The sequence below is a fragment of the Lepisma saccharinum genome, chromosome 21, assembly GCF_977018435.1.
Source record: "Lepisma saccharinum chromosome 21, izLepSacc3.1, whole genome shotgun sequence".
NCBI lineage: Eukaryota > Metazoa > Arthropoda > Insecta > Zygentoma > Lepismatidae > Lepisma > Lepisma saccharinum.
This window is the reverse complement of record NC_139249.1, coordinates 49,788,622-49,805,165: the sequence shown is the minus strand read 5'-3', so window position 1 is coordinate 49,805,165 and position 16,544 is coordinate 49,788,622. Positions and strand designations below refer to the sequence as shown.

The 16,544-nt window shown below is 37.2% G+C and overlaps 1 long non-coding RNA gene across 1 annotated transcript; it reads right to left on the bottom strand.

Moving 5' to 3' along the window:
- Positions 1–4,803: 4,803 nt before the first annotated feature.
- On the bottom strand, positions 4,804–11,636 carry LOC146003934 (uncharacterized). Its single transcript, XR_014443873.1, has 3 exons — positions 11,567–11,636; positions 9,086–9,179; positions 4,804–4,892 (listed from the first exon to the last, which is right to left on the bottom strand). It is a non-coding gene; the product is annotated as an uncharacterized LOC146003934 (long non-coding RNA).
- Positions 11,637–16,544: the final 4,908 nt, after the last annotated feature.

The following is a 16,544-nucleotide window of genomic DNA, read 5'->3' as shown; positions in this document are numbered from 1 at the left end:
AGGGCGTGCAGAACGGTAGAAACGAGATATTTCCTGCAAGTTATCAAAGGTCCTGGTAAAATAATCGTCTGCAATAAGTGAGAAATAATTTTCCAAAGGGCGGAATTACAGCCTGATTTCCTGAAATTGCTGTTCTCTGCTTGCTTTCCTATACTCAATAACATGCAATTCACTATCACTACAATTCACGAATGTTGATGAAAAGAAGATTTAAATAAGATAAGGCATTTTGCCACCCCAAACTCGTGCACCCCAAGGTCCGGGCTGAGAAGTTAACTTTAGGTCCAGCGCTGAGTAACTGAACGTAAAACTAAAATTACAGTCAAAATAAATTCATTAAATGAAGGGCTCTGGTGTAAAACATGGTAAGTGACATCTTACCATGTACACCTTACATGTACCATCTTGCCAAAATGATCAAAATGTCACAAACAGTTCAATCTGTTCTTTATACTTGATTTTTTGTGATTTTCTTGTCACCTGAAGTGAAATGAAGGAAGGTTTTTTCACCGTAACACTGGATTGCTCAATATCCCTCGAAACGACCTCCTCTCAGCGGATGATAGTGCATGAGAACTCATGGGAGCGGAGAGGTCCAAGGGCAAGGTGCAACGGGGGTATTTCCCCAACCATCTATCTTTCAAAAGATCATTAACAGATCTGCAGCAAGAGCAACGTATTCACAATTAAAGTGAAACAAGAAAGGACAATAAATATAAGAATGAAACCTAATTGATTTACATTAATAGAAAAACTAAACACAATGTTTCAAGTGTTACGCCGACATCCGTGGCGAAGTGGTTAGCATAGCGTGCTACGACGCCTGAGGTTCCGGGTTCGAATCCCGGCCTGGGCATGGGTATTTGTGAGTGTCCCTTCATCGGTTTCATTGTATATCAGCCATTTCAATCTCCGCGATTAGCCGAAAGTGGCAGAAAAGCGAAGTAAAATAAACCAATTCAATCAATCAATCTTCCATAATAAAACAATTTCAACAATTTTGAAATTAATTGACATCTTTAACCACTTAGTAAAGAAATCAGTTTGCTACTTGATGCAAATCTGATATTTATAAATGTAAAAAGATAATTGCTTTAAATGTATTTAATAATGTTATTTTTAAATATTTAGTGATTTTGTAATTAGTAATGTTGTATTTAATTACGTATACATATTAGCGCGCACGTGCGTGTAGATTAAGATATTTGCCCCCCTCAAACAGTGATTTCACACCATGTACAAGAAGCAAAAAGAAGAAGAGTCAGTATTGATTGATTGATTTGGTGTTTTAAGTCCACTTTATGCACAGTAAGCCTAATCGGAACTGGACCTACAGTTTAAAGTGGGATCCAAACCACTATGTGCCTCCACCGGGCATCGAACCCGTTACCCCTTTATTACAATGCGACGACGAAGAGTCAATATGATGATGTTACACCCATATTCTGCCTACCGTTTCAAAGATACGGGCCTCCGTAATTGTTTAATGCCCAACGCTGTCGCTTTGTAATCAAGAGATTCCGAGATCGAACCCTCATGCCTGCTTCCCATACAGCACAACATGGTTTCAGATATGTTACGGATACGTAACTCTTGAAACATTGTAACATTGCAGCAACATTGTGAAACATTACTGTGATGTTTCAGGTATGTTTCAGCAATGTAAAAATGTCCGCGAATCTAACATAACATTCGTAATGTTACAGAAACATGTCAGTGCAACATTACAGAAACGTGTCAATGTAACATTGCAGAAACATGTCAGTGTAACATTACAGATACATTTCCGTACAGTTTTGTGATATTTCAGTTACATTACAGTGATATTATTTCACATTATTGTTATATTGAATGGAATCAGTACTGTATTCATAAATGGCATATTTGAGGGGGGTTTGGGGTTAAACCCCCTTCAAATATTATTACAATATTTACTTGTAAATAATTTCCTGAAAATAGAATTCACAGTATTTCTTTTAAAATCAAGTATTGTGATGCTGTGAAAGTGCCAGAGGTCTTGGGTTTGAAACCTCATTAGGCATGATGCTTAATATTTATTTTATCTCCCATCAATTGACCACATATCTCAATTAATCTAGTCAGGAGAAAAAGTGCATAAAATTGCCGATTATGCATTCGTTCATGTCAGACAAAGCTAGAGTTAAAAAAAACAAAAAACTTTAGACACCTCAAAAGAAAATATGAAACATTAAACTGGTAATCATCATTAATACCTTCAATTGTTTACAAAGGAATAGAGTTTTACATGCAATAACAAAGCTCTTTGTGGTTTGCTGTGCCACGTCACAAGGAAGGTTGGATTGAGGGTGATGTTATCAGCATCATGCTCCAGTCACTTTTCGCCCACTTTACCAATTGATGATAGACTGGAAGCATGTAAACATTTTACTAAATACTAAAATTTACTTTGTGCATTGTGTCACTTTATGATGAAAAATCTGGTAGAATAAGGTATATTCTATATATTAATTACAAAAGAATGAACAGATAATTTGAGCATATCATCCCAAATAAAAATTCAAAATTAATGTAACAGTTAAACTGCAAACTTGCATGTCTGTAATTTACCATCACCTTGTACATAGCTATTGTGAATTATTTACACCATTTAGATTCTAATAATATTGGTTCTGACCATTATGCATTATTCTGGAAACATCCGAGATACCTTATTGGATACTTTCTGGAGATCATGCAGAGTGACCTACAAGTTACCTGAATTGGCAGTCTATACATTTGATAAGAATATCCTACATACTTACATAATTGGAGAAATTGACCACAAAGTTGGCAACCGTTAAGTATGCCGTGCCACCTTAAGGTCTGCGGAGCCATGGATTATTATTATTAAAATAATCAGTAAAAAATAAAAACTTGGAAAACTATCAGTTCACAAGAAAAAAGAGCAAAATGGATACAAGCTAAACTTGGGCAATTTTTGGGAACTAACAATATAAATAAGAATTGAACAATAACAGCAAATCAAAGTTTAAAAATTGATGAAATGTGTTTTGACATTCTCTATAATCTTGAAAATGTGCAGTATCAGAGGTTGTGCTTGCCAATCAGAATTACCAATGCTATTACTGTTTCTTGTGAGAAATTTCCATTGTCTTGTTGCTTCAAAGATGTTCTACGATTTCCTACATTACCATTTCTTCATGAAAACAATTTTACATAGATTTCCTAACTTATACCAAAACATTTCAAAATGAGAACGTGCAAGACATGATTTTTGAATGATTTACTCTATGTGATCAAAAGTATCCGGACACACCGCGAAACGTGTGTTTATCATAGAAGGCGAAACAGTACTGTCATCTACCGCGTGGAACACATAGTCAGTGAACTCAGTAGTCTGCAGACAGTGTGAGACAGCAGTATGGGATTGTCTGAGGAACTCACAGACTTTCAACGTGGTCAGTTGGTTGGGCGTCACTTGTGTAGGAAGTCTGTGTGTGAGATTTCCACCCTCCTAAACATCCCTCTGTCCACTGTCTCCGATGTTATAGTGAAGGGATGTGTACAACCCAAAAGCGTGCAGGCCAATCTCCCATGTTGACCTCCAGAGACCATCGAGTGTTAAAGAGGGTCGTACATCATTATCGTCAATCATCCATCGCCACCGTCACACAGGAATTCCGAACTGCATCAGGATCTACTCCAAGCACCATTACTGTTTGGCGCAAGGTGCGGCAACTTGGTTTCCATGGCCGAGCAGCTGCCCATAAGTCAAACATCACACAGACAAATGCCAAACGCCGCCTCGTGTGGTGCAAGGAGCGTCGAAACTGGACCATAGAACAGTGGAAAACCTTTGTGTGTAGTGATGAATCACAGTACACAGTGTGGCGATCCGATGGTAGGGTGTGGGTGTGGCAAATAACTGGTGAACGACATCTACCAGCCTGTATAGTGCCGACAGTGAAATTCGGAGGTGGCGGGGTTACAGTGTGGTCATGTTTCTCCTGGAGGGGGCTTGGCCCCCTTGTTGCTTTACATGACAATGTCACGGCACAAGCTTATGTTGACATTTTAACAGCTTTCATGCTGCCTACCGTCGAAGACCAGTTCGGGGATGACCATTGTGTCTTTCAGCACGACCGATGACCCGTCCATACTGCATGGCTTGTGGGGGAGTCGTTTGACGACAACAACCTCTCACTAATGGACTGGCCTGCGCAGAGTCCTGATTTGAATCCCATAGAACATCTCTGGGATGTTTTGGAATGCCGACTTCGTGCTAAACCACACCGATCCAAATAAATACCTCTTCTCATTTTGGCGCTCTGCGAGGAATGGGCTGCCATTCCTCAGGAAACCTTCTGGCACCTGATTGAAAGTATGCCTGTGAGAGTGAACGCTGTCATCAAGGCTAAGGGTGGGCCAACACTGTATTGACTGCCAGTGTTCCCGATGGAGGGTTGCCCAAACTTGTATTTTATTTTCAGGTGGGTGTCCGGATACTTCTGATCACATAGAGTATATTATATCTTTCATTGATTTTCAAAATGGTTGTGCTAGGCTAGGTTCGTCAGTTTCAGAATACACTGTGTGAAATATAAATAAGAACCTTGCAGTGAAGGGATCCCAAGTTCAATACCATGTGAAGGCACATTGCACAGTGGTTGGAATCCCACTTTAAATTGCACGTCTACTCCCGGTTAGCCTATCTGCACATTAAGTGGACTTCAAACAACAATTCACACATGAAACAAATATAAAAGGATAAGTATTATCAAAGGAATATATATTTTTTCACAAAAGAGTCTTTATTTTTTTGTCTAAATACATTTTTTTGTTCAGTTGAAATTTCTGCAGACCACAAGTTCTCACTCAGACAGCCTCAGTGGAACAACATTCAGTTTTACCTGTAAAGAGAATAATGTCATGTAACATCAATTCTGAATTAGCATTCTGTGGGCAGAAATATCATTTAAAGAAACAAAATTTTGCATAAGGTCATTCCACATCAGTTCAACCAGACCACAGTACCCATAATCTCAAATTTTCATGAAACTCGGCACATTTAATAATACTTTCATGGTGGTGAGAAACCATAGTTTTTCTCTCTCTCTAAGTTGTTCAGTAATTCCTCTTTCTTCCATTCCCAAAGCCTCCAAGTGTGAGCTGCACTGTCCTGGAAGAAAAATTCTAGCTCCCTTACAAATTATTCAAACTTCTTTGAAATTTCACAACATTACCAAAATAATAGAAAGAAAATATGACAACGTATCACATTCACATTTTAGTACACCAATAAATTAGTAAAATATTACCAGATTTTAGGCCAAAAACAATGTTTACTACAATTTCGATTTTTCTTAGGTTTGATATATCATCTAACTAGCCCAGAAATAAACTAAAAGGTGATTAATTCCTCCTCTGCTTTTTTTTAATGACTACCGGATTTTATACTTTTCACATTAACTCTTAAGAATCTAGATATCATTGAAGCACATTTTTTGGAGTATAAAATTTTAAATAGCGTTTTCATGGATGCCAGGAACGCAGGGCATGGAAGGAAAAGCCAAACTGGTGCCTTACTACTGGACCACCAGATCCACTTGGCAATTGGACAATATCTTCACTACTTGAGAAGCGGTTGGAAAACTATGAAGTGCTTTTTGTTGAAAATGGCTGGCTAGTGCATGCTAGTACCTTGGTATATCAGTAGCTATAACGTGCTCAAACACTACACAAAGTCTCATTCTAAACCGAGGGATCAAATCTACAAATTGTACTACAGGTTACATTCCTCGTTAATTTTATTCCATGTATTAAAAAGTTATAGTAGTATTCAACTACTTTTTAAGATGTGTCTTTGTCATAGTAAATGTAAATAAACTAATATTAGTAATTATAAAGGTAAGAACAAAACATTCATGTTTGACCATAGGATGTTTTCAGATAGGGCCAAGCACTGATTTTTTTTTTCAAAAGAGAGGGGGGAGGCATATTTTCTCCATAATAGTGTCACTCCCTGAAAGAAACACCGTCAATTCAAAGTTATCATATTTCTGCACTATCCTTTTAATAATTCACTCAAATGACTGTGACTGAAATAAAATTATATGGGTGAAGTATGAAATTTTAAGGTGACACCTTCCTGGCATCCATGAAAACCTTATTTAAAATTGTATACTCCAAAAATTGATTCTGTGATATCTAGATTCTTAGAGATAATTTGAAAACTATAAAATATGATATACGTTTTTTTAAAAATCAGAGAAGGAATGAAAACACCATCAATTTTATTTCTGTGTAAGTTAGATTATATATATGAAACTTTACTTTAAAAATATTTGAGTTGGTGTTGCAACTTTCCCTTTAAAAAAATCGAAATTCTAGTAAACCTTGTTTTTGGGCCAAAACCAGGTAATGTTTTACTAATATACTGGAATATGAATGTCACATTTTTCTCTGAAATCTATATTGTTCGGTTAACGTTGTGAAATCTCAAAACACATTATATAATTTGAAGAGCGACAGAATTTTTTTCTTCTAGGACACTGCAGCTCACACTGGAAAGTTTGGGAATGGAATAAAAGAAAAGGAATAACTAAAAGTTGAAGGGGTCATAATTCAAGGTAAATACCAAAAAAATCATGTGGTTTCTCACCACAATGAAAGATGAAATGTGCTGAGTTTCATTAAAATTGAGGATCATAAGTTCTCAAACCCCTTTTGTTGGTAGAAACCCTCCAATGGTGGTTGTATGACCATTTTAGAAAAAAAACCTTATTAGTACATGTTTCTAGATATCAGAAACAATGTTCAAAAATATTTGTTGTCTTTAGTTCTCCTGGAACATCCTTTTTCCAACATTACAAAGGTGTTCTTTTTCTCATGTAGCAAATTACGGAAACCTTAATATCTCAAAAATCAGTAAAACTAGAGACCTGAAACAAAATTCATTCTGTAGTTAATGAATCATACTTTCTATGATATTCAAGTATGTTTTGCTCAAAATTGCATCCTAAGAACAAAAATTAAGGTGGTAATTTGGGTAACAAGACAGTGGCCATGGTGGCTCAGTTGGTAACGCGTCTGACTACCATGCTAAAGGTCCCGGGTTCGATCCCCGGCCGGTTCAAATCCGGGAACTTTTCTAACGGTGGAAGCGGCCCCGGCGCCCACCCAGCGTCGAATAACATGGGTACTGGGGGGAAACCCCGGGGGGTGATGCTGATCACATCACCCCCACTCACGACCGGGTCAAGAAACATGGCCGTTTATGGAATTTTGACAGTTTCGGTTTTAAATCTCTCAGATGGGTCCTTTTGAAAAATTCTGAAATTTGGCATGGAGGAAGCCCTGCATGAACCTAACTCACAGTAAAAATCTCAACTTTTAGACTCAACTTGTTTGGTAAATATGACATAACATATGCGATCTAATTTGTGACATTGGTGTGTAATGTTAAGCTACATGTATACCTAGAATAATGAATGAAGCATTTCCTTTTTCTTTTTTAAAGTTGGGCTTAAAAAATCAGAAAATATAGTAACATAGGATTTTAATAGTTGACTTACCAGAAATTAAAATTACAAGGTATGACAATTGAAGATCTGTGAAATCCGTCAACTTCTACATGAGCAAAAAAAGTCACGGGCAATTGTTGGAAAAATGGCTGGCCCAGGAGAACTAAATACAATCTTTTTTTGGGATATTGTTTTTAATATCTACAAACATGTACCAACATTTGTACTAAAAATGATTTTTTTTTCTTTCTAAAATGGTCATGCAACCAATTACTTGGTTGGTTTGACATGGAATGACCCACAATTGACATGAAACTATCCTTGAGTAAAATAAAAGCAAGCCATATATTTGAACTTCTGCAACCCATATCTGTTCTACAGGGCTACAAAATATTTTTACATTTCAGTCTTTATAAATACATTGTGTGTTTGTTTGTTGCAGCCAACTGATAAGAGGACGTGATAGAAATATGAGCAAAAGCATGCCTATGCCTCGCTAGGGCTTCTAACCAAAGGCCACTTTTTATTAACCAAAAAGACCTTTGTTCATCACAGTTTAAGACAGAATATCGCACAAATTTCCATGGAGTGGTTAGCACATTCCACTGCAATGATAGGGGTTCCAGGTTAGAATCCCAGCCTGGCCGTGGCTGAACTGCATCCATGAATAAAGAATTTCTAATAATAATAATAATCTTTACAATTAGCAAAAATGTGGCAGAAAAGTAAAGTAATATAAACCAAATCAATTAATCATCACTGGCGGTCGGTAGATAGGCCTTGGTCCTCACGGGCTGTTGCGTCACGGGTTATTACTATTTGGAAAAGAAGTTTGCATTTCATTTCATTTTACGAAAAGAAAGAAAATAAGGTATGACTGAAGACGACCGGACCCCTCTCAGATTTTCTTCATATTTGGCATAGTTACTAATTGAGGCCTGCTAATGATGAATCTGAAGTTAAAATTTGTCGGAAACGTCTAGAAATTGCAAAATAATTGTGAATTATTGACACTAGCCCCACAAACCATTGACGTGTGGTTAGGTTAGGCAAACATAATTAAAATTTCATGTCGTGGTAGTATCAGCAATATATATATATTTTGCTTGTGAAACAAAAAAATTCGCGAAAATAGACTGTTACCAGCCCGAAAACTAACACCTTATTTTTGTTTATTTTGCAATTTCTAGACGTTTCGTGATTTGGGAGGCCTCAATTAGAGAGTATGCCAAATATGAAGAAAATCTGAGAGGGGTCCGGTCATCTTCAATCGTTCCGAAAATAACTACTGTGTTTACACTTGGCAAATATGGGGGGGGGGGGAGTTTTGCTAAGATTTCTTGCTATCTTTGACTTTACATGAATATAGTGGCTAGTGGCAGTTATAAAAAAGGTGCTGATGCCATCACTGTACATTATGGAGTATATAATGGGAGATTACACTTTGAAACAAGCACAATAATGAATCCAGCACATGTGTAATTTCTACATGTTAATTTGGATCATCAACATAATGTTTTTTATGACTCCTTGAGCTAAAAAAAATACAAATTAGCCCATCACAGAACGTTATTACTTACTTGTTTTCTCTGTCTAGCCAAGTTTGTCCTGCACAAGCCACAACATCAGACACCTCTTGCTCTTTAGTATTTGGCTGGTGTTGGCAAACAGTGCCTAGAAGAAAAAAATCATAAATTGTATAAGGAATAATTCATTTGTATGCAAACTGAAATGCAAAATTTTCCATAATTTGAACCCGTTGACTAAGCAAGTAGAAAATATTGCATTTCACATAAACTACTTATAAAATTACAGAACAGTAAAATAAAACATTCTAGAAGTCTGACAATACTTCCAGTGCCTGCATAAGATACCATACTGCTACGCCAACACAAAATATAAAATGAGTGAAACATGCTGCTTATCCATTGCTGATTAACATGTATCTCTCATAACTAATAAAGAAGTAATAAAAAAGGTTCTAGCTGAATCACCTGGCAAAGCTAGTCACTCTATTATAATATACACTGTGTCCAGGCATGGCATGTGTCACTTTCAGAGGATTGCAGTCATTTAAACCAGTACCACATCTACTTTGTTTACAATTGCACTTCAATGTACATGGGCTATTTATTATTGAAGGGTTTAGCCACCAAATGAGAGCTGAACTAGTAAGAATTGAGTTTCAGAAGTAATTTAAAATTTGGCTGTAACTACTTTCACCAAGTGGTGAGAATACTCACGGAACTCTTTCACCAGGTTGTGAGAATAGCAGGAAGTACTGAAGACCAGAAATCACATTATAAGGTGTTGGAAGGGTAATGGTTCCGAATGTTTAATGATTTTTTTCAGTTTCATAGGAAGATTAAGTATTGCAAAATTGTAGAATTTATTGTTACAATAAATTTGAACCCTGGTGAAAGTAATTACCACTGTTTGGAATTCCAAAGTGCAACTCATTAGCAAATAAATAAAAACACGAAAAAAGTACCTTACGCAAGCATTTGTCGACAAGGCATTTTTCATTTGGAACACTTAGAGCTATAAATGGCCCACCCAACCTAACCACAAAAGCATTTAGAGGCGTTTTTTGAAAACTAAAGAGCCCTAAACCTTACTTGCCTAACTTTATTAAGAAACCCCTTTGCATCATGCACACATGGCAGTAGTAGTCCGTAATCAATATGGTAGTAAACAAATGGCTGATTGCAATTGAGAAGTACATGTAAGTGAAACATTAATCTCAAAGCAAAAACACAGAAAGTGATTGCTATAACTCTGAAGTACATGTGTAAACAGACATTGAACCATGAAAAAAATGCCTGTGTACCATAATGAAATTGTAATTAAACAATTGGAACTAGGACCAAACCATTTATGAATGTAATATTATCTTCATCACGTGATACACTAGTCCATACATGATACATTTTTCCAACTGCATGGTGTGGAGGTAAAAAAGTAATGATCGCCTGCATGTAAACACACACACCAATGTAATCTTTATACCCACCAATAACTAAAGAATGTGTGTGGCAGTGTAACAGGCCAGGTCAGGTCAGAGATTATTCACATGCACAGATTAAAACCTGGTAAAACAACTCTAAGCTTGCTTCACTAGTCACTCTGTCAAAATTTTACTTTGGTGGATGCTGTATATTCCATATTTAGATCAAATTCTGATTACATAAGTTTGCAATAATGTGACAATTATATTTTGAAGCAATGTAATCACAGAGTTGGGAAAAGTATTTCTTGTGTGCATTGCTGATTTAAGGTAAATTATCGCAATCACAAACACAAAAATTAGTTAGCAAATAAATTTTAAAAAAATATTGTTTCTGTTACTTGTTCTTTCACCCACTTCAATCTGTGGTAATTGTAATGCAGCAACATTTCATTGCGTCATGTAAAATTAGAATCTGAATTATAGGAGCACCATGTAAATCATGCTGTGATCTTCAGTAGTAGCCTGTTCGCTAAGACTCGAGCTACAATCCACACAGCTAAAAAAAAAAATGCACGTGACAATGCTGCAGCCTTCCATTTACGTATCGAAATCGCAGAATGAATTTGTAGAAACGTATTTCTTATTAGATAAAAACTACTAACGTAACAACTTATGTAGTTCAAAGTATTCTACGCTTCTTCACTATGCACAGGGAGGTGAGAAACTTTTCTTAAGAGGGCAAGTTTTGTACAAAATTAGGAAGGTGGTAATTATAATGTAACCGAAAAATGATACATTTTCAGCAACAAGTACTTTCCGTCTCTTCCATTCAATCTATTTTCGGTATACTATAAATGTGCACTGCTTATAGGTAAGCACTTTATACCCTGTTATTTTAGTTTCATGAGGTGCGAGAAGTTCCATGCTTCTTCACATCATGTATTTTCAATTAAACAAACAAGACGAAATACTTCTTTAAACACTGGTTTGATAACGCCTGCCTTGTTTCCACTCACGTTCTCACACACGTTACACAACACAGATTAAATATATAGCGTGCATAAGTATAACACAATTAAACACACTTTGGTATTAATAATATTCAACTTACCACTCAATAAACAACATTATTCTTCATAAGATGTGCACGACTCCCGGTCAGTGTTAAACGTAAACACAACATGGCCGCCTCAGAAAATTTCCCGGATGGCCGATGATGACTGAATCCAACGTTGCAGTCTCCGAGACGTTCCAGAAACTAGACAATGAAACGATAACATTGCAATGTTTCAGAAACAAAACTGGGACTTCATGTGATGCTTTCTGTAACGTCAACGCGAAACCAGAATGTTAGAAACGTATATGAAAGATTGCAATATTTCTGAAATATGTCTGAAACTTGGTGTGCTGTATGGGTTGGGGTAGATTGATCAGAGGCTCGAATCCCACTTTAAACTGTAGGTCCTTCCCGATTAGCCTGTCATGCAAAACGTGGACTCAAAACAAAGTTAAACCACAGATGAATGTGGTTTGACCAAAGTTTTGCTTTGACACGTACGCTATATTAAACGATGAAACAACATTGAACCCCCACCCTTCACTCATCCGTTTTGCTTTGTAGTTCGCATGTATTGACTTCAATTATATCCTACTTAAGTGGATGATGGACCAAGTTTGATGGACAGATATTACCAACGATGGCAAAAACGAAGTACGTAGTGACTAGCAGCTAATGCAAACGCAATTTTGCGTCTGTAGCTTTTCCGTCCGGGGGATGAGACTTCCTGGCGCCATTCTTTACTCCGCTGACGCTGCCAGCAAGGGAGGCCACGAAGCAAGTTACACAGCATTAGCTATCGCCTGTGGCGTTCTGAAAGCCCACTGTGGAAAATAAAGGAACCCACCAAAGAGTGTTTTCTTTTTACTTTGTACAGTCAACAGCAAACAAATGGTAGGCAAATTGTCCATTGCTATCTTCATTACTTTTTATTCTATATCCTGTGCTGTTTTAAGGAATCACACTATGTTGGTTCGAAGCAGGCATTGCCCTCTTCATATGACGTCATTATTTCAACTCAGTATCATCACATTGTGTAATACAGACTGAATGAAAATGGTGGTGGACAATTCGCCTAATGTTTCTTTCGCCGCTGAGTGTACAGCAGAACTGTTAAATACATTTATAAAATGATCAGAAAATACTTTAACTTTAGATCAATTCGTCTTTTCTTTAAAAAAAAATCAGCCTGAGGCTATCCAACTACTCTTCTTTAGCCAACAAATTTAAAGACGCTAAAAGCATGAAGCTTGTACAAAATTATGTAACGAGATTGCTAATTTGAAGCAAGTATACAGGGTGACTGGTAATTAGATGTATTCCCTGAAAGGGGTTAAAGTAGAGACAATTTGCAATAAATTTGACCATATGATACCCCGTCGGAAAATTAATAGTTTTCGAGATAATCGAGTTTCAATTGTTTTTGAAAAAAATGACAATTTTCCACATAAAAAGTTGAATTGAGAAAAAACTGCTCATTGTATGGAACTTATTTCAGCGTTTGCTGATAGCTAACAAATAAGTGGTTAGTTGAAAAAAAAAGTTTTTTTCAAGTAACAATCACATGTAAGTAACGGGTGGGTCTAAACTTACAAGTGATGATAAAAAATTGCACTCTTAGTTTACTTGGCAACGTATTAATAAAAAAAATGGTATGACACGAAGCGTACAAATGACGTAAATTACTTCCTTGATTCATCAGCTATCAATTCGTCTTTTCTTAAAAAAAAATCAGCCTGAGGCTATCCAACTACTCTTCTTTAGCCAACAAATTTAAAGACGCTAAAAGCATGAAGCTTGTACAAAATTATGTAACGAGATTGCTAATTTGAAGCAAGTATACAGGGTGACTGGTAATTAGATGTATTCCCTGAAAGGGGTTAAAGTAGAGACAATTTGCAATAAATTTGACCATATGATACCCCGTCGGAAAATTAATAGTTTTCGAGATAATCGAGTTTCAATTGTTTTTGAAAAAAATGACAATTTTCCACATAAAAAGTTGAATTGAGAAAAAACTGCTCATTGTATGGAACTTATTTCAGCGTTTGCTGATAGCTAACAAATAAGTGGTTAGTTGAAAAAAAAAGTTTTTTTCAAGTAACAATCACATGTAAGTAACGGGTGGGTCTAAACTTACAAGTGATGATAAAAAATTGCACTCTTAGTTTACTTGGCAACGTATTAATAAAAAAAAATGGTATGACACGAAGCGTACAAATGACGTAAATTACTTCCTTGATTCATCAGCTATCAATTCGTCTTTTCTTAAAAAAAAATCAGCCTGAGGCTATCCAACTACTCTTCTTTAGCCAACAAATTTAAAGACGCTAAAAGCATGAAGCTTGTACAAAATTATGTAACGAGATTGCTAATTTGAAGCAAGTATATATGATAAAATATTTTGAGACTCTTTTTAATGAACGCAAAGCAATGTCCATTTTCTGCAGCGACCAGTTTATTCGTCCAAGAAACTTATGTAAGTTAATTAGATAACTAACCACTTCTACTCGTTCCTTTGGGCCGGCGCCAGAAGGCAGAGTGGTTAGCACATCGCGCTAGGACGCCAGGGGTCCCGGGTTCGAATCTAGGCCTGGGCATGGAAGTTTGTGAGTGTGCATTCATCAATTTCATCATGTTATCACTCATCCTCATCTTCGCAAATTAGCCAAAAGTGGCACAAGAAGCGAAGTAAAGTAAAGCAATTTAATTAATCAATCGTTCCTTTGGGGCAGGTAGGAGATTCAGTTCAGACGCGATTGAGTAATGTGGAACGGCTTCACCCCTAAATAAAACCGAGACGCAGTACGATAATATTTTCTTTCGCCCTTCTTTCGCTTAGATGTTCGACTGTGCATTATGGCAATTGCCAGTGAGTCACTGATAAAGTAAGAACATAAATGTGAAGGATAATGGCAGGTTGACGTGTGAATATACAAAATTATTGCTTTGGAGTACCTAAATGTAAAATCGTCGCGATTAAGAAAACAGGAAGAAAAGTCACGTAAAATATACAGTGCGTTCAATTTAAAATTGAACCCACCGGAAAAGCATCATGAGAGTAAGTATTAATTTCCTTTTCTATTTCCTTGCCTCTTCGTTCCACACCAAGCTACGTGAATATTCAGCCGTCGTGTTACCATTACAAACAAAAAAATGCATTGCGTTAGGTATTCGTAAATGGGCGGACTGCGGTACAATTTTAAATTGAACGCGCTGTATCTATATAACCGAACATAAATAGTTGTTTATTAACTTTGGATTTTCGTTTTGTGTTGCTTGCGATTTAGAAACAGTACCTGAATACTTTCTCCGAAAGAAGCACTGCACAGGCACACAGCCTCCACATGTGTACATATGTATAAGTGTGTGATTAGAAAATAAATATGAATGATAAGAAACGTGATACTTTTTAAAGATGGTGGAGTTATTGATTTACCGTTACTTGAAAATAACGGAATCTCAGGTATTGGCAACACCGAAATATCGATATATCGAAACGGTACCTTCGCTATTTTCCGGTACTTTCTGCATCTTCGATGTAACCGGTATTTCGAGATATTGAACCCCGGTATGTAAAACTCACTCCATACTCGTGATATTCTGAGACTGACACTTGCAAGGTATAAGTTTACTCACCAGCACTTGCCCGACCCTGTGGCCGAGTGGTTAGCACTTCGCGCTGCGACGCCAAGGGTCCCGGGTTCGAATCCCGGTCGGGCTTGGTTGTTTGTGAATGTCCATTCATCAATTTCATCATTTCATCACTCATCCCCATCTTCGCAAATTAGCCAAGAGGCACAAAACGCGAAGTAAAATAAACTAAATCAAATAAAAAAAAACTCTCCAGCACTTGAAATGAGAAGGGAAAGGAAAGGGGGGGGGGGATTTCTCGCACCCATAAGCAAAGATGAAGACATGGGACTGGATCACAATTCTGCCATTGATGGCAACAACTAGGGTGATGTTTTAGCCCCTTTTAGCCCTAATGAGTATCACCTCACCTCACGTCAGGAAGTCTCCGGGGTGTCACTTCGCGAGGTTTTCTTTCTCCTGATAGGAGAGGGAGCTCTTTTTTTAGTTTTACCGTGCGATGGGGCAAAACGAGCCGACATCTGGGCAAAGCATGTCAAGCTGTTGATCACGTGGCCTCGGGTTAGAATCTCGACCGTCCCCCAAACTTTACGTTGGAGAGAAAGGAATTTCAAATGGGCGCGGTAGGAAGAGAACCAACGAAACGCACGCATTCATGTAATAAAAAGATGTTCATCTAAAACGTTGTTAAATGTTTAAAAACCCATACTTGACTGATTGAAATCAAATTATTTCAAGGATGGGGTCGACTTCTCACATGATCACTCTTTTGGTTTGCCTCTAATTGTGGTCATCCATTCTTAACATGCTCATTTCTTTATTCCATTGATTTTGAAGTGGAGATGAGTGGAGTGTCAGGAAATTTCGTTAGAGGACGCAGTTGTGAGGGCAAAAAGTGCCAAAATTTGGGAGGAGGCAACTACCCCCACGCCCCCATAATCGCCTCCACTGTGTATAATCCTATTCTATTTAATATTATTAATAATAATATGTTAATGTAATTGCCCTTGTTCACCAAGAAGTGATTCCATGGCTGATGGTTACTGTGGCAAGATATTAAGGGAGTAGCCTCGGCTGGAACCTACGATGGAGTTACTTTTTATGTAATCCGCTTCGTGAGCTAATTACTTCATTTCCTTGAGGTTAACTTGCTGGTGTATATAATGCACCGTAAAGCAGGCAAAATTAAACAAAAATATCCTGAAATGGTTGCATAATCGGGGTATATTTAGTGCTGCTGAAACTATTGATTAATTTGGTTTATTTTACTTCGCTTTTCTGCCTCTTAATTGTAAAGTTGAGGATGAGTGATGATTGATTGATTGATTTGGTGTTTTAAGTCCACTTTATGCACAGTAAGGCTAATCGGGACTCGACCTACAGTTTACAGTGGGATCCGAACCACTATGTGCCTCCACCGGGTATCGAACCCAGGACT